The sequence below is a fragment of the Anas acuta genome, chromosome 1 (genome assembly GCF_963932015.1).
Source record: "Anas acuta chromosome 1, bAnaAcu1.1, whole genome shotgun sequence".
Classification (NCBI taxonomy): domain Eukaryota; kingdom Metazoa; phylum Chordata; class Aves; order Anseriformes; family Anatidae; genus Anas; species Anas acuta.
This window is the reverse complement of record NC_088979.1, coordinates 147,958,357-147,984,467: the sequence shown is the minus strand read 5'-3', so window position 1 is coordinate 147,984,467 and position 26,111 is coordinate 147,958,357. Positions and strand designations below refer to the sequence as shown.

Below are 26,111 nucleotides of genomic sequence, written 5' to 3'. Positions count from 1 at the left end.
TAGAAAGCATCCACAATGTGAGTTCATGCCCATGCACTTCCAGCTTGGCAATGAACATTGCTTTATGTTTTAGATTCAGTCTGAATCAACCCTGATACTACTGCAGTACTCACAGGTTATTAGAAACTTACTGTGGAAAATTCCATTCTCACCTAATAGTCATAAATCAGAGTAATTGTCATTAGTACAATAGTACTAAACCTACCACAGTGGAAGTTAAAATACAGGTCAGCTCACTGCCAGTACAGTGATAGCTAAGAAAAAGAAGACAAATCCTTTAATGTGATCATTAATTAGTTAATAATGGCTTTGAGAGGAGTCAGGAAATTCACTGCCAAAACATTACCTGGACAGAGCACAACATAACCATAGTTCTGTTTTCATTATGAAAGATGTGGAGAGAAAGCAAATGCAGGAAAAAGAGCTTCCATATTTTTCAGCTATATCTCTGAAAAAAAAAAAAAAAGAAAAAAAAAAAAAAGGCTGAGAAAAAAAGGTTCATTAGATGAAGATTTTCATGAGATTTAAATGTTACCATCTGCAGTATAAACTGGGGTCACACACAATCATGCTTCACCAGCAAACAAGGCAAGAAAAAAAAAAAAAGGAAAATGCAATCAAGCAACCATAGCACAGACCATGAATCAGGACTCCTTTTATTTGGTTCTGCCGATGGCTTCCTGTGGGAGCACTTCACTTCTCTACACCCAGCTTCTTCCATCTGCAACATGGGAGCAATACCTCACGCTGTGAGACTTACTTCACACACTTCCAAAGCAGAAAGACTCCCTAGTGCAGCAGTGCAAATGGCCATTTACTAATTATCAGTCCTATTATAAAACAGAAATAATTTAACTATTTCCACCATTTGTTCCAGCTCCAAAAAGATCTCATTCAGTCATGAGCTATATGTCCAGAACTAGCTTTATTTTCAAATGCAAAGAATTATTAAACTCCTTCTTTTACCCATGGTACATCATACTCCAATCAGTAAGGAACTGAAGGCCTTTAATGGCTCCCCATAAACGAACACTGTGCAGTTGATTTGTGCCTGTCTTCTGAGCTAGCCACAAGATGGCTCTTTTTCTAAACCTGACAGTACTACAACTTACAAGTTCGCTTATGACTTTTGCAGCTACAATGACTGCTGTTTGAAACACTTCAAACCTGAAGTTTGAAAAACTTAACAAGTGAGGATTTTTTTGTTCAAGCCCAGTCCTCAAGCTGAAACATAGATGGAAACAGATTACAACAAAAGATAAGGTTTTCATCAACCCCGAGAAAAGAAACCAACAAAGCCATCAGAGCATAAAATAATTACAAACCAGTGTGAAAAAATAAAAAAATAAAAAAATCTTTTGTATACACTGAGGACTGTTTGCAAGCCACTTCTTATTTACTTTGGCATCAGAATGCTCTTACAACTCAATAGAATTTAGACCTAACGAAAAAGGAGGACTTAGGCACATAAACTGCATCTATAAAACCACGAATCAGTCACTGTCTACCCATGGAGGTGCCTAAGCTTCAACAGCTCCACAGTTTCTGACCTCAGATTTTCCCAAAAGTCTATACATGCTCTATACGTGCACTTGTGTGTCACATCCTTGACAGGGCTGAGCTTCATTCCCTCTACCTCACAGCTAAAAATCCAGTTAGGTTCTTCCATCTACTGAAGGGATAAAGTTGAGCAGTTTTGTAACACACATTACAAATGAAAGTCTAAACACCTCACAAAGTGCAATAGCAATTTTTTTTAATAGCCACCACAGTTTTCCATTCCAACATACATGCAAAATTTAATTAAAATTGTAATGTTCCTAAGTACAGCATTACTTCATCAATATGTCCTGTGAACATTACAGTGATGCACGTTCCTGCCATCCTTCTTTCCCAAATGAGTAATGCTATTCACAGAACTGTGAAAGTATGGATATCCACTGAAGGAGCAGGAGAGAAGGACAAAAGTAAGGAGAAAAGACAATGCTGTGAGTCAGGTATTTCCACGAACAAAAGAAAGAAAAAGTGTATTCAATAAATTCCAACCCCTAATACAGATTTTCACTAGGGCAATGATGCTGCTCTTGAAGCTAAAAGTATGGTCTATGTGGAAATAACTCAGCTTCATATCAAGCAATATTTTTATTGAAAATTCCACTTATGTTTTCACTTTCCTAAGTGATATTACACAGGAAATGCCGGTAGCTGCATGGATCTTTGGAAGAAAGGGTAGATGAAATAGGTGAACGTGTACATTTCAACAAACCAGACTTAAAATATTATGGAAGGCTTAAAATTTTATGGAAGGTACAGTGACTACTTATTTTGCATCAATATTTTTTGTTGTTGTTCTGGAGCACACAGTCCTTCTCCCTTTCTTCTCATCCCTCATTCAAGGTGACCAGGCTGGGTTACATGCTGCTCATTACAATGAATGAGAAGAGCCTCTGTTATCTTTTGGGTGAATTGAACAACATTTGTCAAATTATTTCTCATTTGTGTGAGGTTTAGTTTAAAATGCATTGGCTCCCATATCCCCACAGCTTTTGAGTAATTTGAAATTAAAAATTTAAAGTTATTTTTCATGAGCTAGAACAATAGCTTTTATATCTGTTGGCCCATAGAACTGACAGGGTACTGGCAACAGGCAATTTGCAGCATTACTTGCCAATGCCTGTATGCATATTTCTAAGAATAACTCAGTGTCCAAGAATTTGGCCTGTTATATCACAAGCCAGGACTAGCTGACAGCTGTTTTAAATTACAGTGGACTGAATGATATTAGCTTTATTGTAGTTGGACTGACGCTCTGCTTTCTCTTAATCGTCTTAATGTTCTGATTTGTCCTTTAGCCAGCAGTTGCACAGCATTTATTTATAACACTCAAGGTTTAAGTCACAAGTGACAGATTGGTTGGATTGTCTTGTACACATGGAACATGATCAAAGTAAAGGACTACACAGTTAGGGAAATTTAAGCTTCTTTGCAAGGGACAGCCTATAGATTCAAGGCTAGGATTTTCCTTGCATAGCAGAAAAGACTGACTCTCAAACAGATCTATTCTAATTTTCCTAGAAGGAAGGCATTTCTTCCAAGACTTGCACACTATTGTCAGCTACATAATCACATCCCACTTCAATTTCTTCTTGGGTAATCAGGGAAAAGGTTAGGCATGGACCTGCAAACAGCTGTGTACTTCAATTAATACGTCTTCAGAATTCATTAATTATACTAAGAACTTATGTCTACTCAGGGCCAAATCTTGAGTCCATCATAGACAATAATGAAATTTCCAAAGATTTTACTGGGGTCAGAGTATGTCCGTTAAACTTATTTGCACGTGAACTTCTGGCAGTTCATTAGAAATTTGCTATTCCTTCAGGAGAAAACAAATGGATGTGGGTTTTGTTTTGTTCAGTTGTCAAAATAATAATGAAAGAAATCATTTACAAGGAATAGCAAAGAAAACTGAACACAGGATTCTGAATCAAGGTGCAGGAATTAATCCTACTCTACTCAGCTTTGGGAGGGTCCCATGCAGGGTCCTCTGTCCAATTTAGGCACTACACTTAAAGAATGATGCAGACAAATTTCAGAGTCCACAGGAAAGCAAAAGAGTAGTAAGTTTAAATATATGGCATGTGAAGAAACAAGAACTGCAGGAAGGTGATGGCAGAAGGAATAGTACATGCTAACCGTCTTCAACTATGTGAAAGGCTGTAGTATGACAGGAGGGATTAGCCCATTCTCCATTTCCAAGGATAGTAAAACAAGATGTAGCAGGCTTAAACTGCAACAAGAAAAATCACGTCCGACTCTTGGGAAAGGCTTTTTCATGGAAGGGTATCAAGGCAATAGAACTGTTTGCCAGAAAATGTGGGGAGTATCCACCCCTGCAGGTTTTTAAGAGTTTGATCCTACCACAGGTGGAGAGATGGGCATGGTGACCCTGTAAGGGCTCTCTCAACTCTATCTAGTAAGATCCCTTGAACTGTAGGCTTTTCTAGTACTCTTCTTGTTTATTTGGATTTAACAGACTGGGTAACAGCCTTTACTATTTGTTATTACTATTGCTATTTGAACATATTTGGAGTCATTAACCAGAATCATACTGTATGTAACTTAAGACACCTTCCAACTGCTTTTCTTCACAGAATCACAGAATCACAGAATTTTCTAGGTTGGAAGAGACCTCAAGATCATCGAGTCCAACCTCTGACCTAAAACTAACAGTCCCCAAAAGTCCCCCAGTCTTAGTTCTGCTGAAGCAATGACACAGCAGACTTCACTGAGATGCATAAAATAACGTATAGCAATACATAAAACAAACAGAATACCGCACTTACAGACAGACCACAAAGAATTCCAATCACAAAAAGTTGTGCCAGTCCCTTGCATGTCAGTGGTTGAAGGCTAAGTCCTTTATTTTGTTTTAATATATACTCAGCCAACAAAAGAAACATTAAAGGAAGCACAAGGCAGAAACCAATATATAAGAATGAGGATATCTCTGTTCTTATTTTGAGGGTTGTGCATTGATGAAGCACTCTTCCTGATGGTACAGCTGAGTCTTGTATTTAGCACCACAGTCTACCTGCTTTGTTGTAGATACAGAAGCCCACATATCCTCTCTGATGTTATAGTGTTATGTGAGTCAAGAATTACCTTCCTGAAATCAAGAAAAACCGCTTGTACTAATTCTTGTACTGTTAATCCACTTCGATTAAAATTAAAATAGATTGTTTCCTAAATTCAGTGCTCTCAGATGTGCCATCTAAATTTCATGGAAGATCTTGCCACAATAAAAGAAAACCTCCAGATTTCTCACAATTCAAATTCATTGGCATCAGTGCACAGGCCCCACAGCAGCACACACCTCTTTTTTTGTTTAACTTTGTCTCACTATCTGCTTATTCTTTTGGTCCAGCTCCCATGCCCACCGACTTAAGTCGTTAACATATTTATTCCTTTGTTCCATTGTCTCATGGAGATTCCCTCCAATTCAGTATTTGGGAATTGCAAGAGATTAATAGAAAGTAAAATATCCAAATCTTTCATGATTCCAGAAGAGGATAATTTCTCTTTATCTGTTCAGCTATTCCTCACTGACTTGTCCATTAAAGTAACCACACTAAACCATTCTTCCTTCTAAAGGCAGTATGCTTTTGGAAAGGGATTTATTTTTAATCAGTGCTAACAATCTATTATGGTCTACAGAGCATGCTCAGTATGAAAGGGATAAATCTTCAAAGTGAAGTATAAAAATCTGTTAACCATTATAAGGATTTTGCGGGTGTACCTCCAGCTTGCTACTTTGAAAATTTGCCCCTTTGCCTGTCTTGAACTGGCTGAGGAATTTCCAGATCTGATGTATCATTAGAAATAAAGTACTGGATTGTGCACTAATGGTACTGTTTGAAATTTAAACATACTGGGCTTTCTATACATGAAAAAGGAAGTATTTCCAAGGAATGCTTGGAATGTATTCAGCAAGGAAATATATTTAATTATATTGAAACAGAATCCTAACTTTATTATAGATGACTACCCTTGCTGATAGCAAAGGACAAAGAATGATTTGGGGAAAGAATTGCAAAAATATGGTCTAATGGCATAAGGGCTAAACAAGGTTAAGGAACAGAAGTGCTAAACTTACCATACTTAAGCCACATTAATCTTTTCATTAGTACATAAAAAAAATCACAACTTTCCATCTCAAGTCATTATGTTGATGGGGCATCTTTGATCTAAAAAAACAGCAATGATCCCAAAGGGAAGCCAGAAGTGTTTTTGATTATTATCTGTAAAGTCTAAAATTCCTTAGGTGAAATTCAGTATGAAATGCATCCATGCAATGATGAAGGTGAGTGAATATGTCAACATCTGTGCTTTATTAAAGCTGGACTATTTTTACTAGGCACTGAACCAAGGAGACCAAATACCCTGATAAAACCAGAAACTCCAGGAAGGGTTCTTTGAAGGTATTTCTTGCTGTCATGTTGCTGAAAAATACAACTTAATGTTATTTTCTTACATGTTTAATATAATCAGTTTGCCTCACTACACATCACGGTCCAAAACTGTCTTCTAAAAATGTATAGCGAATGAGATAGATTCCTCTTGCTAACCACGGATATCAAATGGATCGTGAAAACGTGTTTTCCAATGTTCTGAGTAATGACATTTCTGATAAAAATGCAGCTTGAGTGTTGCTAGGTCCAGAAATCTAAGGTAAGCAATCAGAATTATATCTCTGTAGGATTAATTAATAGGATATTAGATGTCCAGAGTTGTAAATATTAAAAAAAAAAAAAAAAGTTTCTGTGAATTCTCTGATGAATGAATACTGTAAAGCAAATATTGGGAAGAGCAAAATTCAAAGAAACTATACCCACTCTGTCATCTGAGCTCCTGTTTAGTACAGACTACAATGTTTCTTCTGTCCTAGGCCTAATAACTAATGCTGGAGTGCAACAGACCAAGCTGAAAGGCGATAACATGGTTTTGGAGACAGAAGAGATGGAGAATTTACAAAGTGAAAATCCAGCATCAGATAAGTAACAAACAGGAAAGCAGAGGCTGTAGAGACTGCTGCTTCCAACTCCATGTTAGTGAATGGAATCATTCCTCAATCTCTGTGAGATTCAAATTAGGTCATACTCCCTACGATGCAGTATTTCAAGAAAGAATGACTGTCAGTGCATCTCAGTGAACAGACTGTAACCACATCTTTTCTTCATGGCTGGATAAACCTTAGTAAATATTAATTTTTGCATTTTTACTTCAGTCCAATTTCTATACATTCATACATGTACACATTCAATTTTCATTACGTTTGTAGGAGGGTGAAAATTTATGTGCTGTGGAAAGTACAAAAAACACTAAAACCTGCCAGAGACATCCTCACTAAGCTATGCAAAGACGACTTATAAAGAAATCATATAGTTTGTATAATTATTGCTAATTTGTTATTTGAAGAACATTTCTCATGTTTATTTCCACAGATTTCTCGTGACTCTTTGGAGATTGCTTATTAGCCATGCATGGAGAGCTATGGGCAGATGTGCACATTCTGTGAGCCAGAAGATAATTTAAAACAAAGGAGTTAGTTACAAAAATGAAATTAAATTACAAACAAATTACAAAAGCATTTTAACACTTCACAATCAAATATGGATGTTGCAGTCTGACAAGAGGTAAATTGCAAGGCTAGTCTTTCACAGTGCAAGGTACTTTAGTCCCATTTTTAGCAAATTACTCTGATGGAATATGAAAATACAGATCCCATACTATCTTTGGAAGTTAAAAAGAACATTTACAAAACTGTCAAAATATATTTACCAAAAAACTTTGCCATTAAAATGCTGTTGTGTTTTGATAGAGAGATTATTTTGGTCAGGTAAAGAAACAAAACATGCCTTGCTGATTGGTACTAGGTTTGGGTACTTTCCTAGAAAACAGTGTCCACTTCTAGTCCTTGTCACTGCTGATGTTTGCTCTGCATTACACCCAACAATGATAACAGTCTGCACATCCTACATTCTATGCTAGCACCAGCAGCTACAAAACTTCAACAGAAGATACACCTTTTTGTTGTTTGTTTGCAGAAATACAGTACAGCTGCTTTCACTTCAAAGAGAAAAAAATACATTTCAAAACAAAAAAGTTGCCATGAGAAACAGTATCTTTCCTTTGACTGAGGTATTCTAGACTTCTTTTTAACATGGAGAGTCTTTAACTACTACCCAAGTATTACAGTTAAAAGGGCACTCCGGTTTTACCTTTCCCTTTTCTCCTCAGTGAGTCCCAGGCTTGGCAACACATAGTAAAATTAGCCCACTTAGCCCCAAATCACATAGTAAATTAGCCCACTTAATTGCATGCAAGTAAGCGGATCTGAGCAAGGGTTAAATGGTGCAAATATCTCCCATTCTTCATTGCTGTGCTTTTCACTGTGCTGTTTTCACTCAATATTACTGCATTTGTAGTACAGTACCATGGTACCAATCAGATAGGCTTCTGCACTAAGAATCTGCAGTATGTGCATCTTGTTCTACCCATGAGAGAAGATAGAGGGCCTTGCTAGAGGTTGGTTTGACTCCAAGGAACAACATAGAGTCATAGAATCATTAAGGTTGGAAAAGACCTCTAAGATCATCTGGTCCAACCATCCTCCTACCACCAGTAATGCCCACTAAACCATGCCACTGCTAGTACAAGATGGCAGTGACATTCACTTCAGTCATGCTCTTGGTCATGCACAATACCAGCTCCACACAGTTTGGAAATGGTCATTCTATTAGCCCAATCACCACTCTTAAATGTTACACGTGAGAAGCAGTGGTCTCCTTTAATTTTCCATTCTGCAGTTCTAGTCAGGATGATTCCAGTCAACAAGGATATTGAGCCATTTTCCAAATTCTGTAAACTTCTTGCTCATTAAAATTTCCCCTCCAGAAGCAAACACTACCTCCCTATGTTGCTGTCATTGACATTTATGAAAATGAAAGAGGTCTTGTAAATAGTTCAGATTTAAGGCTTCTCTGGAAAGCATGCTTACAGTCACTATCATTTCATACTGTATTACTAAAGTTACAGAATACAATATTATTTTTTTACACTTCTGAAGTCACTGGGATCTCGTTGTCTTCAAAGCAGAAGAAAGTAGGAACAAGGCTGCCATCACTGAGTCTTCAAAACTACTATGTCACTGACTCTAGTTGGGGAACAAAAACAGGCATCTCTGAAGAACATCGCTCCCGTAGTATCCCTGTATCAATTACCAGAAAGACAAAGCAGGGCAAGTAAAAAAAAAAAAAAAAAAAAAAAAAAACATATTATTAATCCAAGCTACCATCTTACATAGTGCACATCACCAAGTTTGAGACCACTGCATCTGGTTGCAAGAGCCAGTCTCCTTTAATCAGTACAAAGAAACTATAATCATCTATGGGTGCCTAATCCTTTTCTCCTTGGGTATCCCATTTGAATGTGAAGTAAATACCCAGAAAAGTAGAAGGTACAGTAGGAAAAAATCTACCATAGTCCTTTAGTACCAAAACTTGACCTCACAATATTGTTTCAATTGTGCTTATGCTAAATGCTATGTGGACATATATTTACCAGGTACCATGCAGATTCCTATCCTCCATACCAACTCAATGAAGATACAGTTTACTCCCCCCTTTCAGCACTGATGTTCTTAATGTAAATACTGAGTTTCTGAAATATGGAATTAATCTGGGCTGCATGGCTCAAAGCTTGCCACAGACAATACCAAAGTTCAGGAAGGCACATACAAAATGAGGAATTACGGTTGCTGTTCTAGATATGGCTCTCATCTATCGTTTGTTATCAGTACAGTCACTATCAATAGAATTGTAGCATTTTATATTTCTTTCAGCATTTCAACTTTTAAGGACATAACATGCACAAATATCCCCTTTTCTTTCTCCTTGAGCTCTGGTGGTTTGCGTCCTTATCTAAGATACTGATCCAGAGCACACTGAGGGCAACTTTGAAGACGGGCTCAAGAAGCAAAAGTAGTTACAATGTGTGTAGGCATTTTATTATCTCTTTTTTTGTGTATTTTCTGAAGTGAGATAATGTCTGCTTTTTTTTTTTGTTGCAAACATGTTGCTATCTTCTATCTCTTAACATGCCTACTGAGACCCTGTACATTCCAGCGATGTTTTAAACCAGAAGGTCTTAAAGTACAGGTCATGACATATTGCCTGAGGTTCATAAACCTGTTCCCTTTCACCATCCCCAGACTCCCACTGAAACAGACTTGGTCACTTGCAAATAGTCTTCCTCCGATACCAGCAGCACTCTATAAATCACTGCACCCATTCCTGCATGCATGCTTTGAAGCACCATGGGAATCATCCCAGAGGATTCTGGGGCACATCTAAGAAGGTCAGATGGAAAATAAGCAATTGTGGAGACACAGCAAGGAGTAGGGTTGAGTATACCTCATCACAGCAATTAGCAAGACAGGTGATACCAAAGAGCTTATGATCCAGTTAAGTTTTTAAGTGTCCAAGGATTACTGAAGGGCACAGACTGAGGGAGACATATCAAAACCCACTGGGAACAAGACTCAAAAGTATTTTTTGAGTGGGTCTGCCCCTTGGTGGCACAAGGGTACAAACCTTATTTGAAATACATGAGAACTGTGATCCCTGGCTATTTTATAGGAGATGCATTTGGAAAACTCCATCTTCCCCTTAGATCCTCAAATTGTCAAGTGACCAATTAATGAAATCCTTTGAATCTGCTTTGACAGTGAAGGTGACAAATGATTCCCCATACAGCACAGCCATGTGTCCTATTTCTCCAGCATGTTTGGCTGAGGACTTCTTGAATCTCCTGATAACTTCCTAAAATTAATTATGACTGTGGTCTTTAAAAAAAAAAAAAAAAAAAAAAAAAAAAGACCCAAAAGACCCTCTTGCATTGTACCACACAGGTATGTAGCACATAGTTGCTGGTGAGCAATAAGTCACATGTCCATGGCAGAGGGAAACAAATTATGTTGTACTTGAAATGTAAGTCACATCTGCGTGTGACGTGACAGAGCTGCAGAGCTGCTTTCATTGGGAGTGTTTTCCTTAGGGCTGTGGGCACTTCAGTGCAACTTTCTTAACCTTTTGGTACAGGCTGATAGCAGAAAAAAAGCCAGTCACAGATGATCCTTTGTAGGGTGGTGTGGAAGATGATATGGTTTAGGTCAGAAGGGAAATTAGTGCAGTCTTCTGGCTGTGTCACTCGATAGCTCTAAAGGCTTGTTTCTGAGGACAGATTATGTCTGAGATGTCTATATGGAAAGTGAAAAGTGAAAGCCTTTCAGCACAGTAAAGATTCACAGAGAAAGGTGATAGCTTTTCTTATACCAGTTCATAATGTCCCTTTCTACAAACTTTTCCTTATTTATATACTTAGATCATCATGGCTCCAACATCATTACTACCGTATCAAAATATTTAAATATTTCAAGATATAGAAACCATCTCTGTACTTCAAATAAAGTAACACACTGGCAAAATAGTGTCCCAAATGAATGCATCTGCTGGATCTGAGGGAAGATTCTCACATGGATTTCAGGGAACCTGACAGAAGGAAGCGGTTTTAACCTTCTTTGTCCAAAAGGAGCATAAAAATTATTTCTTGACTTATTCTGAGCATTTTCATGAGTACCAGTGAATAGGAAGTTCTCCAGCAGGCATGTTTTTCCTAACCAGGTTTTCAGATTACTTTGCATATATCTGCCAGATTTATCACTGACTGATTCATTAAGCATCCTTGGACACATCACTTCAGACCTCTCTGATCTAGTTTCATAAAAAAAAAAACATACAGTTATAAGAGGTAGGCATTTTTCCTCCTGTGATCTACCCTTACCTCAGACCAATACCTCTTTGAAATGGCCACTGCCAGTCCTCGATACAGAGCCAGTACTTTGAAAACAGATATTGTAGATATTTGCTGGTTATTTCCTGTTCCTTACTGTTTGGATGATTTAATCTAGCAGGGTGAGAATGAACTTCATTAAACATCCCATCTTGTAGTTATGTTCACTCTTGTCCATTTTTTCCTCTCACTTTGTTTTTATGCTGTTGTAGGACGACTGCCTTCTACTAACTTTTTCCTGGCTACTAATGCTGTGAATTAATCTAATAGCAAACTGTCAAAGTCTAGTAGTTTCCTCTGTGTGCCAAGGACACCTAATGAGTTTGTGTCCAGTTGTCTCTCTGCAGGAATATTCATGATGTCTACAACCTCCTCCACAGGAGCAGCTGAGCTATCTTGAAGCTCTCCTTCTTCTGCCATGTTTCACAATTGCATTTTTCATAGAAGAAAAATGAAATTATCTGGTAACTAAATAAGGAGCTTGTGTTGAAAGCTCCAATACAAAATACCAACTGGAGTGAGGCTGGCCTGGACACCATAAGCAGGTAGCTATCTATACTCACCCCAGCCCATGGATCCTACTGTAGCTGCATGTTTACACACTGTACAGCAATGCCCCCAGGCACTATTGGGACAAAGCACAAAGTCTCTGTGGAAGCTTAAATTAAAAAATAATAAAAATAATAAAAATTTCAGAAAAAAAAAAAAAAAAAAAAAAAAAAAAACAGCATATTTTTAACTTGCATCTGTACAATCCAAAGGTAACTAGTAAATCTTACTGACAGCAATTCCAAACTCACATTAGGGACAGAGGTTAGTTCTCATTTTTGTGTGTGTTTCAGACTAATGCAGCAGTGTAATTCAGGGAAATATTCAACCCACAGCTGCTTTTAAATAGTTTACAAAAGACTGTATCATTTGCAATGACAAGGTTAAGCCACTGGCACATGCAGTCACTGCTTTATCACTAACATGGGTCCTTTTTTTAGCACATTCCGGCCCACAGCCCTAGGGGAGCATATAATAACTTGTGGCACTGTTTTAAAAATAAAGTCTTTGTAAATGCCAACCACAATAACCTTAAGGCCTGCAGTGACTACTCTGAGAAAAAACACCTTATTATTACAGAGACATCTCATAATACTTCAGCCATGAAAGACTGACCTGAGCAGGCTGTCCTGTCACGGCTGTCCTGGTTTGAATTTTCCTCAAAATTCCTCTGCTGACAAATAGGCTTAGCTAGTTCATCTTTTTTAAAGGTACACTCAATAGAGAAAAACTACATGAACCTACATCCTACTTTCTGAAGTTCTGAATCCAAAGTGAGACTTCTCTTCCATGGTAAAATGTTCAGAAACTCCTATGATTTTAGTTCTAAAGCAGTAATATAGGTGTTCTAAGATGCCTTCTTCATACTACCAATTTACCAAATCTTTATTTAACTGGTTTTGTAATTGAAACACAGGATCAACAGCAAGGTTGGATGTGCCAGTTCTGATTGTGAAGTTTCCTTGAAAGTGTATTTTGAAAAATAATTGCTGCAAAATAAAATGCAGTAAACATGCAACATTTCCACATCATTACAAGGGTAAAGCTGGAACTACAGATGTACTAAAATGGAGGTTAATGCAACAGTTGCACCAACTGCCAAGTACAGCCAAGCTACCGATTACTGGCAACAATTCAGCAAGCTAGAAGTTATCTTTATCTCTTTTGGCTTGACAGAAGGATTAAGCTTTAACTGTTTTGAGAGCTGGGAAGGGTGTAAAGGAAGTGTCTGTCTTCCATAAATCATGATGAAATAGGACAGATGATAAGTATGAAAGAACACCTAAAAGCAAAGAAATTATATTTATTTATATTTAATTGGTGATATTGTATCTGATTGTGAAGATTTCAGACTCCTCTGGCTCCTATAAATACTACATTGTTTTTATGTTGTCTTGAATTTGTTTGGAATCAACTTGACTTTTTTTTTCAGAATTCGTTATATACACAAAACGCTCTAATGACCTGGAGTTACTTACTGTTTATCCATAGACTGCACTAGATGAGCCAGATGAGGAGCAGGACTGAAACAGATGCAGCCGTCCCACTGACAGTCATCACAGCTGGACTTAGGTTAAATCATTCTTTAACTATTGCAGAGGATGTTCTTCAAGCTGGAGAAAGTAGCTCTCACAGGTGGACTCTGCCAGTGCTGAACAGAGGTTGTAGGATCGAAGTTCCAGTGTGGACATGCTTACCATGAGATATCAGGGCAACACTGGTCTCACCAGCTTTAGATTGATGCCTACCTAGCTACTTCTAATGTATGTTAGTGGTCTGGTCAGTGTAGATATTTGTCCTGCATTAAGGACATTGTCAGCAACTTAGGCACTCAAATTCCTTTTAATATCTGACCCAGTCATCAATAGTGTGTGTGCTTATGAACACATATGAACAAGTGTGTGTTGATATTTATGGCCTTTTACAAGGTGTTATACATTCTAACAAAGAGGATAGCCATAATTAAGTAAGAAATTGAGTTTGGTTAAAGCCTCTTAGTCACTATGTTGTCCATGCAAATTGCAGACTTCTAAAAAAAAGCATCTAAAAAATTAACTATAGCCTACAAGTTGCTAACCCCAATAAACTCTTTAAATGACTGCAAATTATTTTCTGCCAAGCATTAGCAATTACACATTAATTTTCTTCCAACCTCTTCCCTGCTCCTATAATTTCTTGTGTTTAGACACTATTTAATTCAGTTATCTCTTGTGTGCCATCATTTCTTTCACATATAACCATGTTTTTATGATTGTTATCCTGCCTGCAGAAATATTTGTAGGCTACAATTAGCACCTTTTATGACACTGTAGTTGTTATAAACAATGAACTTGGTCTTTTCCATCATGCTATCATGATATGCAATGAGAAGCAGCACAGAGAATTTCTAAACATTAGAAATGTTTAGAAATGTTCAAAAATTCACTTGCTTGTTCAGTGCAGCAAGAAAAATAGCTACTATTGGATGCTTCCCTATCGAATTTAGAAAAATAGAAGACAAAATATTTCTTTCTAAATATTCCTAATTGTACAAAATTTGTAGAATAATAAGGCTTTAATCAAGTTCAGCATTAGGAAAGTATTTTCCCTTCTCAGCTATTTATTCTCTTAGTGGGTCTAACCCTCCCGGCATACACATGAGATGACTAATAAACCAGTTGGTGTGAGCACAGAGCTGTACAGGGGAAGGGCAAACCATAACACAAAGAAACTGAGTGAACTGCTCAAACTGAAATGCTCCCGGTGTCAGATGAGTGACTAGAGGCCAAGAGGTCCTGGCTGCCAACTCCTGTGTTGAGACTGCTAGACAAAACTTATTAATCACTCACTTGCACAACCAAACTTGGAAAAGAAAAAAAAAAAAAAGAAAGAAAAAAAAACACACAGGAAAGGACAATAAGGTGAGCTGATGAATAGTGGAGCACAGACATCTCTTCTAGTTGACTAGCTCTGAGCTGATGATGACAGCTAGAAGGGATCCCTTTCTAACAACTGTCTTATTGCTATTCAACAAAGTTCAGTAGGTGATTTCAGGGTATTTTGAGCTTGCATCGTTAAAGTAATGCAATAGGTAATATACTAATTACCAGGATAATCAAATAACTTCACTCTCTTATTGGACACAGGAACTGAACTTCTCAGAATATTTCCATCCAAACTCATTGATCATGGTGGTTCTCCCATGCCAGTTGAAGTAATAGAGCTGTCTTTACTTTCAGAAATTTCAACTCTAGAAGTAAACTAGAAGTAGTACTTCAAACCTGATTTCACAGAAATTCTTTATAGATAATGCCACGTCTGTAAGCAGGCTGAATGGAAGCTGCTTCAAAGTCAATTTAAAGATGATAATCTAAATGTAAGCAACAGAAGAATTAGTTGTGAGAATTAAATATTCCTTAAAAATATGATCGCAACTTCTAGTATCTATTCAAATAATCCTAGCAAAGGTCTGAATGTCATTAAAAGCAACACACACACACAAACATAACCAGAAACCAAACAGCCAATGTAAAGAGCATGACTACCAGAGATCAATGAAAGTACAGAAGAATTAATCACTTGAGACTCTTTCAGGTGGATGACAACTTTGATAAAAGTTTTTTTGTTTGTTTGTTTGGTTTTGGTTTTGTTTTGTTTGTTTGTTTGTTTTTTTGCTGAGGAGCAGGTTAAACTGACTTCTCAAATAGGGTAACAATAATCCATTCAAAGATATGTTAATGGTTTTTGAATAAAAATCCAATCCAGAACCCCAGTAGAACTTTGCCTTTGAAAGTTTTCCCTGTGTTTTTTTTTATTTTTGTTTGTTTGTTTGTTTGTTTTCCAATAGACCTGTATTTTCTGACACAAGTATACAGGCTAGAGACAACAACTCAACAACTTGCTTTGTAAAGCACTGTGAAAGGTACACATACAGCAGGGCTAAAGCCTGACTGGACCCAGTGAATGATCTCTGTTCTCCCTGAGTGCCCCAGGCAGTCTGATGGATGCTCATGGCAATATATCCAGCCAGAAAACAGAATGCATTAAATTCAGAAGCTGACTCCACACACGTGTACAAGTGCATGACTCCCTGTCAACTTGCAAAACCAGGGCTGTACAAGCAAGAACTGCATTCCTCAAGACAGGGAGTCATTTTTATGCCTTCTGCCAAAGGAAAAATCTACAAAATGTGTGTGGAACCCACCTAACCAATGTTATTGCCTTTTTCCAACAAGCCTGACTTCTCAGCCCACAGCCTATCCTAGAGGCAGAGCACTACACACAGCGCTGGAGGAACCAATTCTGTGTTTTTATGACCACAATCCAAAGCCTAGCCAGGTTGCAGAGGTGCCCTAGGAGATTAAATTGATCTCAAAGGCATGCCAGACCTGTGATATCTGTGAGCTGGTTATCTACATAGACTTCTCCACAGAATTCAATGTGGAATACTCTAAACTGTGTGAAACACACATAAGTTGAATAGATCTGTCAAGGATTTTTTGACTTGCTAGATTTGAACATCCTTGTTATTTCACTTATTTTTACTGGAGACAAATGAAAAAGCTAGATTAATTATATCATGCAGTGAAAGTAGACAATGTAAAGGGCCATCAAAGAACAGACGTTCTATAAATCCTTATAATATACTGAAAGGATGCAAGGCTCAATCCGGCAGCATTTCACGGGTGGCAATGGAAGTTCTTTGATGGAAACTTTTCTCTCAAAGGGAGGGTTTTCCAAGGCTCATTAATCTAATGCTCTCTGCTGTTTCAGGTACGCAGCACTGGACAAGAGGAGAGGTGGAAAAGAAGGCACCTTTTGTACCAAGAAAAGCTGGCTATTCATTTCTTTATCTTTCATGATCCCATTAACCCGTTCATGGCATCACCTTTTCTAAATGTCTGGAGGTTAAGGTAAACCAGTTATTTTCTCCCAAAGTATAGCTTTCCAAACCCAGCAGGTATTATCTCAGTTTTTAGCTCAGTGTTTTCTGGGGTGAAGCAGGACACTGCTCATAGTAGGCACACTGCCTGTAGCCCACCCACCATTAACTTTCACCTCTCAGGAGGGATGCTTGAGCCGTGTTTCCCTCCCCAGGCAGCAGACTCTGCCTAAGGAACTGCAAACAAATGACAGCCCCAAATCTTCCATGCAAGGCATGGGACTGGCTCTATGTATAAAATATATTTCAAACCCACTCTTCCTGAGCTCTAAAGTGGAACAGGACTGATACATACGCTTACTACCCAGGCAGGTTTCTCACCAGGAGGCTGTGAGATTGCTTGGGCATCAAAGAAGCACAAATTCCCTTGGCTCCAGCAGCCCCAGGCTGCTCTGGGAAGTGCTGCGATGTGCATTGCAGCAGTTTCCTAGCCCCAGCTAGAGCAAGTGAGACCTTAATCTGCAGCTCCCAGAGCTCATCCTAAACTCTACAGCCATACTGACTTTATCCCCTCTCACATTGGATTTGGAGTTACATAAAACTGATGAGGAGAAAAAAAAGACTAGGAAAATGTGTGAAGTGAAAAAGAAAATACCCCAGTATGCTAATGTTCTGCTTCATCTTCAACAGCCAGATTTTGCCTTAAACTCCACTCTACGAAATAAGTGTCACCAGACTGTTCCTCTCCCCTCGCAACCGCCTGAACTCTGCCAAGAGGGGAGACTGACAGCCCTTATATAAAAACAAGAGTGAATCCCTGTTTCTGGGAAAGTAATAGAAGACATCCCCTGAATTTGAATGCTTGTGAGTTTTTTCTACACATCAGTGCATTCCCATGGAGGCTATTTCCCCCAGTTTCTGCTATACGTTTATGCTGTTTGAACTGCTCCGGATTTCCCATGCCAAAGTGGCAAGATCAGGGAGAGTTTTCTCTAAAGACCCACTATATCAACTCTCCTAAGTTCCTCATTCTTATGGTTATATAAACTCTTGAAAAATATAAATTAATCTCTTTTCGGCAACTCACAGCCACTCAGAATTTGACAGAAGTGGGAAATCACAGTTAGAAAAACTAAATCCTGCCTTTGTTTCCTGAACTTTAAACTACAGATTAATTTGACAGATGTCTGAACCTCATTAATATTGCTATTGTCTGTCTCTGAATAATAACTCTGATGATCATTATGCTGTTCTGAGACATGCATATTTTAATAGTATGCTCATTACTATAAAAAATGTAAACCACATTAACTGGATTTTTTTTCACACTGTCATGAAAAACACATTTGAAAGGGGGGGTTGGTGGGTTGTAATGTTTCCAAGTCTATGAAAAACTGTAGAAAGAATTGGAAAACACTTGAAATTTGTTGGTAAGGAACTGCCATCACTGGGAATGTTTTCACCTTATTCTACGGGCTCTTTGCATAGCAAAGCTGGATCAACTTCACAAGAGTCCACTGACACTGAGACTATACCAGAATGGCTGAGCAAGAGGAATTCCTGGAGGAACATGACCACAGCCAGCTCACTTCCATGTTCTGGTGATATCTGACTCCTACAATGGCTTTGCAATACCACAAGCTCTTAGGCACAATCTCAAGCATCCCTAACACCTCTCTTAAATGCTCTGAGAGCCTTGCTGGTCCTATGGCACTTTTTTCTTGGAGGAGCCATCATTTTGCCCCTACTGTTCAAGTGTAGCCTGATTCAGACCCAGAGTTCTGGCCTGCATAGGGTCACTTTCAGAAGCAGTTGAGCAAATCATCTCCTCATTGCAAAATGTATTTGTACATCATATAAGGCAGCATTTCAGCTTGAGAAACTGTTGCTTATTTGTGTCTTGAATACAATGGATCCATAGCTTGGGGAGGAGACAAAAATGGTGATCAACTGAAGCTCTTCAGGTAGGCCTTTTAGGATGAAAATCAAACTATGGAATTGCATCCAAATTCACTGTCTAAGTCTAACCTTCAAACATATGCCATTAGCTCTATGTGCAATATATTTGCATCCCAGACTGGGATGATGGTCCTCTCTTCAAATCCAGCCCTTTGTACAGAATGGCACCTGTCTCCCTGATCTGGGCATAGCAACCAACATCACCCACCCTCCTAAATCTTCCACCCTCCTAAATGCACACAACCCTCTACTTTCTATTCATCACAGATAGAAAGAATCAGAAGTGTGTCTGGATCTATTAGATCTTTAGTCTCCTTAATTTAGCTGAAACGTAACAGTTTCTGCTTTCTAATCTCACAACCTGGTAAATTAAAAAAAAATAAAATTGTTTGGTTTCTTTTTTTGTTGTTGTTTGTTTTGTTTTGTTTTGTTTTTAATGCAAGAGGTAAAGGAGACCTGGCTGGAAGAAATATAGGAGAATTAATGTACCCACATTTATATGCAATCTTTTCAGAAACTCCATTTTGGTTTGGGAATATGTGCAGTTCACTTCGTCTACTTCAAATCCCTAAAAGATCTCAGGAGGACAAATAAAAGATGACAGATTTGAGGCTTTCAAGGTTTTCTGTATAGAAGGAAAGATTCCAAGGGACAGCCTCTGCTTTCCCAGCATTACCTTTTCCTCTACGTTTGGAGGAGGTGACAAGAATCGTTCTAAGAAATGCATGAGCAAGAAAAAAAAGAAATCATCTCTCAGGCCCAATTAAATATGTTTGTCTAGTTTTTCATTCCAATCAAGTCTTATAGGAATTTGCTGGGATGAGATTACTATTCCTACCACCCAAGCTAACCATGAGCATTACTGACTGATGTTCCTTTATTCAGATTTGCCAAAATTCTCACTCTGATTAAGTTTTCTCCATTTTTGTCCTGAAGAGGGTTAGAGGGTTCTATTAATACCTCCCCCTCCTTTTTTTTTTTCCTTTTTTTTTGGCAGTCTGTTCTAAAATGCTAAATCCTTATTTCCTCAGCAGGGGTATAATATCTTCTCTTATTAAAAATACTGAAACACAAGCTTACCCAGAGGTGTGTTTTATTTGACATGAAGAGATTCAGTAAAAATGCTTCCCTGGGAGAGCTAGTGTTTCAGCCATCCTGCAAGGATTTGGCAAGTGTTTCAAATGTTCTGCTGGACTCTCCGTTTGAGATTTTATTAACCCCTTTCAAAAATGGTAATTTCCACCATTTCCAAGTGCAGATGGATGGAAATTTCCAAGTCTATTGTCTGGAACTATGACACAGGCAAAGAGAAAGACTGAATCGCTTGATTAATCACTGGGGAATGGAGAGAATATGGATGATAAAAATATATATATATATTTCTAAATCTGTCTACAGCAGCACTTTACAAATAGGCAGTGAATTTGGCCTCCTAAGACAGTGACCACCAAAGTGTTCCCATCATCAGCCTGTAATGCTGCAGTGTCTCACTGTGAAGGGGCAGGAGAGAGCTGGGAGTCCCTCTGTTAGAGGTCAAGAGGGTAAGAAAGGAACAGTCAAGGGACAAATTTCAGTAAAGTGACAACAGAGCCCCTAAAGTTCTCACACTTAGCAAGTACAAGGTCATGTGTACAGAGGGACAAAGGAATAAGGAGATCTCCCACACTGTGTGACAGAAGAGATCTCTGCATCCCAACATGGATATCCCAAAGGGCAGATGTTAGCAATGTGCTAGAGAAGTCAGCCCCAAAGCCAAGGTTATTCGTTGAGAGCCCTTGATCATGCTTAAACAGTTTGGACACTTGCCATCTCTCAGCAAAGCCAATACAAGTCTTTCAATTGACTTAAATGGAAATTGGAATGAATCTCTAGGCCTAATCTCTTTCAGTTGCTTTCTGTTTACATCATTTCAGATCTCTGTGACAGTTGTCTCTCAGATGTATTTCATTAGGTATTTAGCATTCTACTGAGAAGTTTCCCAATCCACGTTTCTTCTCAAATCTTCCTTTGTAAATCCCAATGAACAAAAATCTTCTCACTTTCCATCTCTGGTTGATTTTTCATTCATCCATCTCTTCCTGCCAGAATCCTGGCTGATGCATAGTCTTTGGATTGTTTAATCAAACTGATAGCTAATAAAATGGATGTCTCATCATCAAATAAATTCTTCCAACCCAACTTTAAAGCCCCAAAGTGTTCTAGATTCTCATCTGGAGTAAATCAGTTTTTGCTGATATCAGCAAAGCCTTGCTGGCTTACAGCATTTGAGAATCTAATCTTCTAATCTTGATCAAAGTAGAAAGTGTCTTACTATGATTGCCTACATTTTGTACAAAATGATCACTCTTTTGGCAAGCAAAAAAAAACATCAAAATGTGTGTTCAAACTCTTCCCCAAAGGCATAAATCCCCCTGCTGCTTTTCATCTCAGCCTCCAGAATAGAACACACTCCTGTCATTTATCAAGAAGACAGAAGTAGTATCACATATGCTAACACAATGAAAATGCCTTTTTTCCCATACTGTTGCACCTACCTTAACTGTTCATGCATGGTTTCCTTAAGTTATTTTATTGCTGAATATACACATATACACTGAAGACAACAGTTACTCTAAAAGTATTGTAGTTATAACTCAATTCAATGTCATATGATAGATCATCTACGACTACTTTCATGTGATCTTTTTTTTGTAACATGGTATTGAGCTATAACTCAATAACCAATACCTACAGTACTTTCAACCAGTGGCCAACCATACCAACACATATGGAATGAACCAACTGCACAGACAAAAATTCATTCCTATGACACCAATGGAGATTTAATGTTTTAAAATTCAGTCCTTTGAAAAACAAGAATTGTTTCTCCAAAACTACATGATACACAGACTGAAAAGCCAAACTGTTGCCAGTTTTGCCTATGGTACAAGAAAAAATGCTCCTTCCAGTTAATAGAACTGTACCTCCACTCTGTGGTGAAATTCGGTCTTCTCCTTAAATGCACATTTTACCACATTCACCAAACAAGCAGAAAGACCAGAATTTAACCAGTGGATTGAACTTAACTTCTCTAAATCCGTCTCAGAAATCTTCTCTTCACTGTAAATTACTGAAGGCTATAGAGATGTAGCAATCCAGAAGGGCTGAATATAAGTATCATACGAATACCTTTTTATTTTGAGGGTAGAGAACTAGTTGTGCTTCCTTTTAGTTGATCCAACAGATTCAACTAAAGATGATATTTATACAAACACTTTATTATAACCTTTTTTTTTTTTTTTCCTTCAGCAAATGGCAAGGTACTCTTAATCCCTGCATCAATGCATTATTAGTAGACTTAAATTCTAATAATCTCAGCTCCTACTTTTCCAGACAATTGAGCTTAAATCTTTCTATTTCACAACCTTCTCCAGCGGCTTGCTGATCAGTTGTTTGGATATTTTCCTCTTTCACTGTATTAACAGAGATTGTCCCTCTAGTTGAAGACCAACCAATAGGTTGTCTCTTGCTGCCATACAGTTTATCCCACAAAAGGAACAGGGAAAAGACCCTACAACCTGAAAGCAAAGGCCCTACAGCCTAAAAGCAAAGACAGGATAAACACCATGCCATACTCACTCTGTTTTTTGACCTGCTAGGAACACCCCACACTGACCATGCTGAAATCTGTTTTAAATCCATTTAGGTTGTTTTGAGAAAAAGGCCAAGGGGCCATGCCTGCTGCTTCAGGAGACAGAGGAAATGACAAGAACTCCAAGGATATGGCCTCTCCTAGCATGCCTGATTGACAGATCTGTTTTCTGCATTCAGTACACTGTAAAAACATTGTAGCAGACTTGGGACTTATTCTTACAGAGAAAAATAATTATGAACAGCATACTATTTGTGTGGATTTTAAAAGGCACAACTGGGACCCTATTAGCTTCGCTAGACTCTCTATCTTTACAGAAATGTTCAGTAATTAAATCTTAAAAACAGAGATCAGAGCAAACACAGTCAAAAATCTAAACACAATCTGAAATGCTGATTTGAGTTGGTCAAGTAATTTTCTAAATCCATGGCAACTTCATTAGTTTGTTTTGACTGGAGAAAAACAGTGGGAAAACATTCTACTTCTTTTAAAAACAACATACTGTACTCCTACTTTGAAAAAAAAGTGTCATTGCTAAATTAATTTGGATTTGGAAAATAAAGGCTAAAGTACCAAAAATGAAATAAAACTCTTCTCTTGGGCCAAGGTAAGATTTTTTATCTGACTTTTTTTTTTTATCCCCCCCTCCCTTTTTTTTTTCTGAAAATGATATAGGATTTACCCCACAACTCCACTTAAGCCTCCTACTGCAGTTAGAATATTTTGCAAGTCTCCATTCTGCATTGTGGGAGAATGAATCACTGATGGTTTTTGACCTTTTATAGCCTAGATGGCTGCAAAGGACCCTACCAGGAAAGGCCTCATGTCCCATCAAGGGGAGAGGCCACCCTCAACAGGATGCTCAAAACATCTCTTGTCCTACTTAATTCTGATCAAAAGACATAGCTGAAATACTCTTGTGCTCCCCTGTCAATACCACTGACAAAATATTCTCCAATGGCATAAAGTTTTGTAAAGTCATGTAAAGTTTGTAAAGGTCATGAAGTGAGGAAAAGAAACTGTAGAGAGGCTGAGGAAAACAGTCTAATGAGAAAACACACAGTGCTTTACTGCAGAAATTACAGCTGAACCTGTAAAGAAATGACACCACATGCCCACAATCACAGAAGTGACCAGACAAAAGTAAAGCTGAAAAAAACTCCCATTCCTGGACATTTCAGTATTATGGTATACGCTGTTCAAACCGATCTCACAGGATCTCTAACCTGCAAGAACAGTGTATTTTCTCACCCATTCACATTCTTATACTCCTTATTATCATGGAATAAAGCTGAGCTTTCCTTCTCAAGCCTGGGTTGATCAAGAGCACATACAAAGAAGTATTGAAAACGAGAAATACCTTGTAATGTGAATTTATAAAGTTATAGCAGCAAACAGGCTTGCAAATGAATGAAGGTAGCGATTACTCCAGGGTTGCATTAAATAACAGGTGGCCAAGTAAAGAGCAGCAGGCTGAGGTAATGGGATGTCTTAACTGGTGGAGAGGATTAACAGTCCCAGGACACATGAAGCCATGATCTCCATCTGTGATCCTTTTGCTGCTCACATCTTTGGAAGGCTGACCACCCTTGAGCTACCTTAAGACCGCACTGGTGTTTACATGCGGTCCTCTGGGCACGTCACTGGATTTATAAAGTCAGAACACATAATTATACAGCACCATGAAAGACAGTTTACTTAGGACTTGTCTCCTTAGCTTGAGTATGATTTTCTTTCATAAGTAAACAAACTGTAAATTAAGAATTCGTATAAAATGCTCTGGTATCAAAAACTTCACAAGCTCATTATCTGCAATTTAAACACGCAGAGACTGAGAGCCAAAGGGAGCTGTCTGAAGTCGAAGAAGACATTGGCTGAAGCCAATTTCCTCTCTCAAATCCATGTTCTACCCGCTGGACCATTAAATCAAAGCTTGGGCTTTTCAGTGCTCGAACACATTAGATTTGTATTTAACACCCTTGGTAAATGGGAAAATTACGTTAAAACATAAAACAGTAAATGGCCTTCTGAAGAGAACTTCTGCAAGTGAAAGCCGGTTTTAGTTGGATTATTAGCACTTGTGCAGTGTTACATACACGTTATGTGAAAGCATATTCAAAACACAGAGTATTTCCACATGTACATGTCTAAGAAAACAAGTTGTGGTTGGCTAGAGCTGACAAAAATACATTAATAAATGAATAAAGGCTTTCCTTTTAGCAGTAATTCAGCCTCCCCGCTGTGAAGATAGAAGGTGCTCCAAGCCTCACTTCTATCATTCACACTCTTGCCAGATATAACATACCGCAGAGAACACTGCAATTGTGTTATACCAAAGAAAGCAATCTCCTGCTAGACTCAAAGAACAAGAACAAAAATCCCACTGCAGCTCATAATTGTTTAGCCATAACAGAAATGGTGAGTTTTTCGCTTCAGGTTCACAAGATCACAGGTCCCAGCACATAACTGCCTGTCACTGGGAAAGTTTTTCATGTGTTTTTTTTTTTTTAGTTTTTAGTAGCAGATCTGCCACAGCAAAACCCAAGTCCAAGCCCTGTCACATCCACCCATGGCAGGGCTGCAGTGGCAGTACACTGGGAAGGCATGGGGAAGATGGGGAAGGTGAGCCCACAAAGCAGTTGATCATCTGTCACTGGAAAGAAGATGCATTCACTGAGCTGCCAACAGTTACAGACACCAAAAGAGTTCCCTTTTTGAAGAATAGATAGTCCTTTTTGAATAGGCTTTAAAGACCAACCAATAAACCCTGCCCCAATGAAGTCAACAAGAGCTTTTTTCATGAGCCTGGAAGATGATGATGCAGGGTGTAGTCCTACAGGGGACACTTCCCAAATCAATTTGGAAAGCTCCCAGAATGGCCTTTAAGGGGGGAGAGGAAGAGAAGGGGACTTAAGGCAAGTGCACCACATTTATTTGCAGGCACCACATTTATTTGCAGGCATTGGCTGCGATAGCATTAGCTAATACTTCTCTGCCCACTCAACCATTTTAAAGTTGGTTCTGCAAGATACTAAACAAATGGGCTGCAGGCCAACAGGACACTTAAACATGTGCTCGACTTTAAGGATACAAGTAAATCCTCCTGAATGCTTAATGTTACGCTTTCCTGAACCAGAGCCAAAGTGCTCCATCCCTTGCCAGCTCTTAAGGCCAGTATCAAACAAATCTCTCCTGGTAATGTTAAACAAAGTCCTTCATACAAGTATGCAAATAGTTCCACAAACTATATATATATTATCTCATTCTTCTACATATACATGCATGGGTCAGTTCAGGATATTCTGTTTCAAACTTCTATTTTATGCCTACGCTTTATGACTTTGATCCAAGCACTTCATTGCTCAGAGAAGACAGGGATTAAAAATGAACAGCATTCAGAATTCATTACCCCTAGTAATAGTATTAACCCTGTAGCAATAGCATATTGGCTTTAATATTATCCATATTGTGTTCTCTGGCTGGCATTTTCTCTGATATGTTTTGGTTTTCAGCTTTCAATCAATTCTCTCATCCAACTGGAATAGTTTCTCTCATCCAACTGGAATAGATGCCAAAATGACTTAGAAAACACTGTTCAGGTTCCATATAATAAAGCAAACCACAGGAATGGTCTATTAGCATTAAAATTACAGAATCATTGAAACACATTAAAGATAAACATGCCATCAATGTGAGTCG

At 38.3% G+C, this 26,111-nt stretch overlaps 1 protein-coding gene and 1 long non-coding RNA gene across 5 annotated transcripts in view; one reads left to right on the top strand and one right to left on the bottom strand.

The window, feature by feature from the left end:
- C1H12orf75 (chromosome 1 C12orf75 homolog) overlaps positions 1–26,111 on the bottom strand; it is a 219,241-nt gene that overhangs the window by 151,077 nt on the left and 42,053 nt on the right. The window lies entirely within an intron of this gene.
- Positions 10,455–22,995, top strand: LOC137846476 (uncharacterized). 2 transcript variants are annotated; one of them, XR_011090504.1, is made up of 3 exons: positions 10,455–12,734; positions 16,714–16,853; positions 17,513–22,443. It is a non-coding gene; the product is annotated as an uncharacterized lncRNA (long non-coding RNA). The 2 variants fall into 2 exon arrangements; XR_011090499.1 differs by lacking the exon at positions 10,455–12,734 and adding an exon at positions 22,467–22,995 and having other exon boundaries at positions 14,322–16,853; positions 17,513–17,686.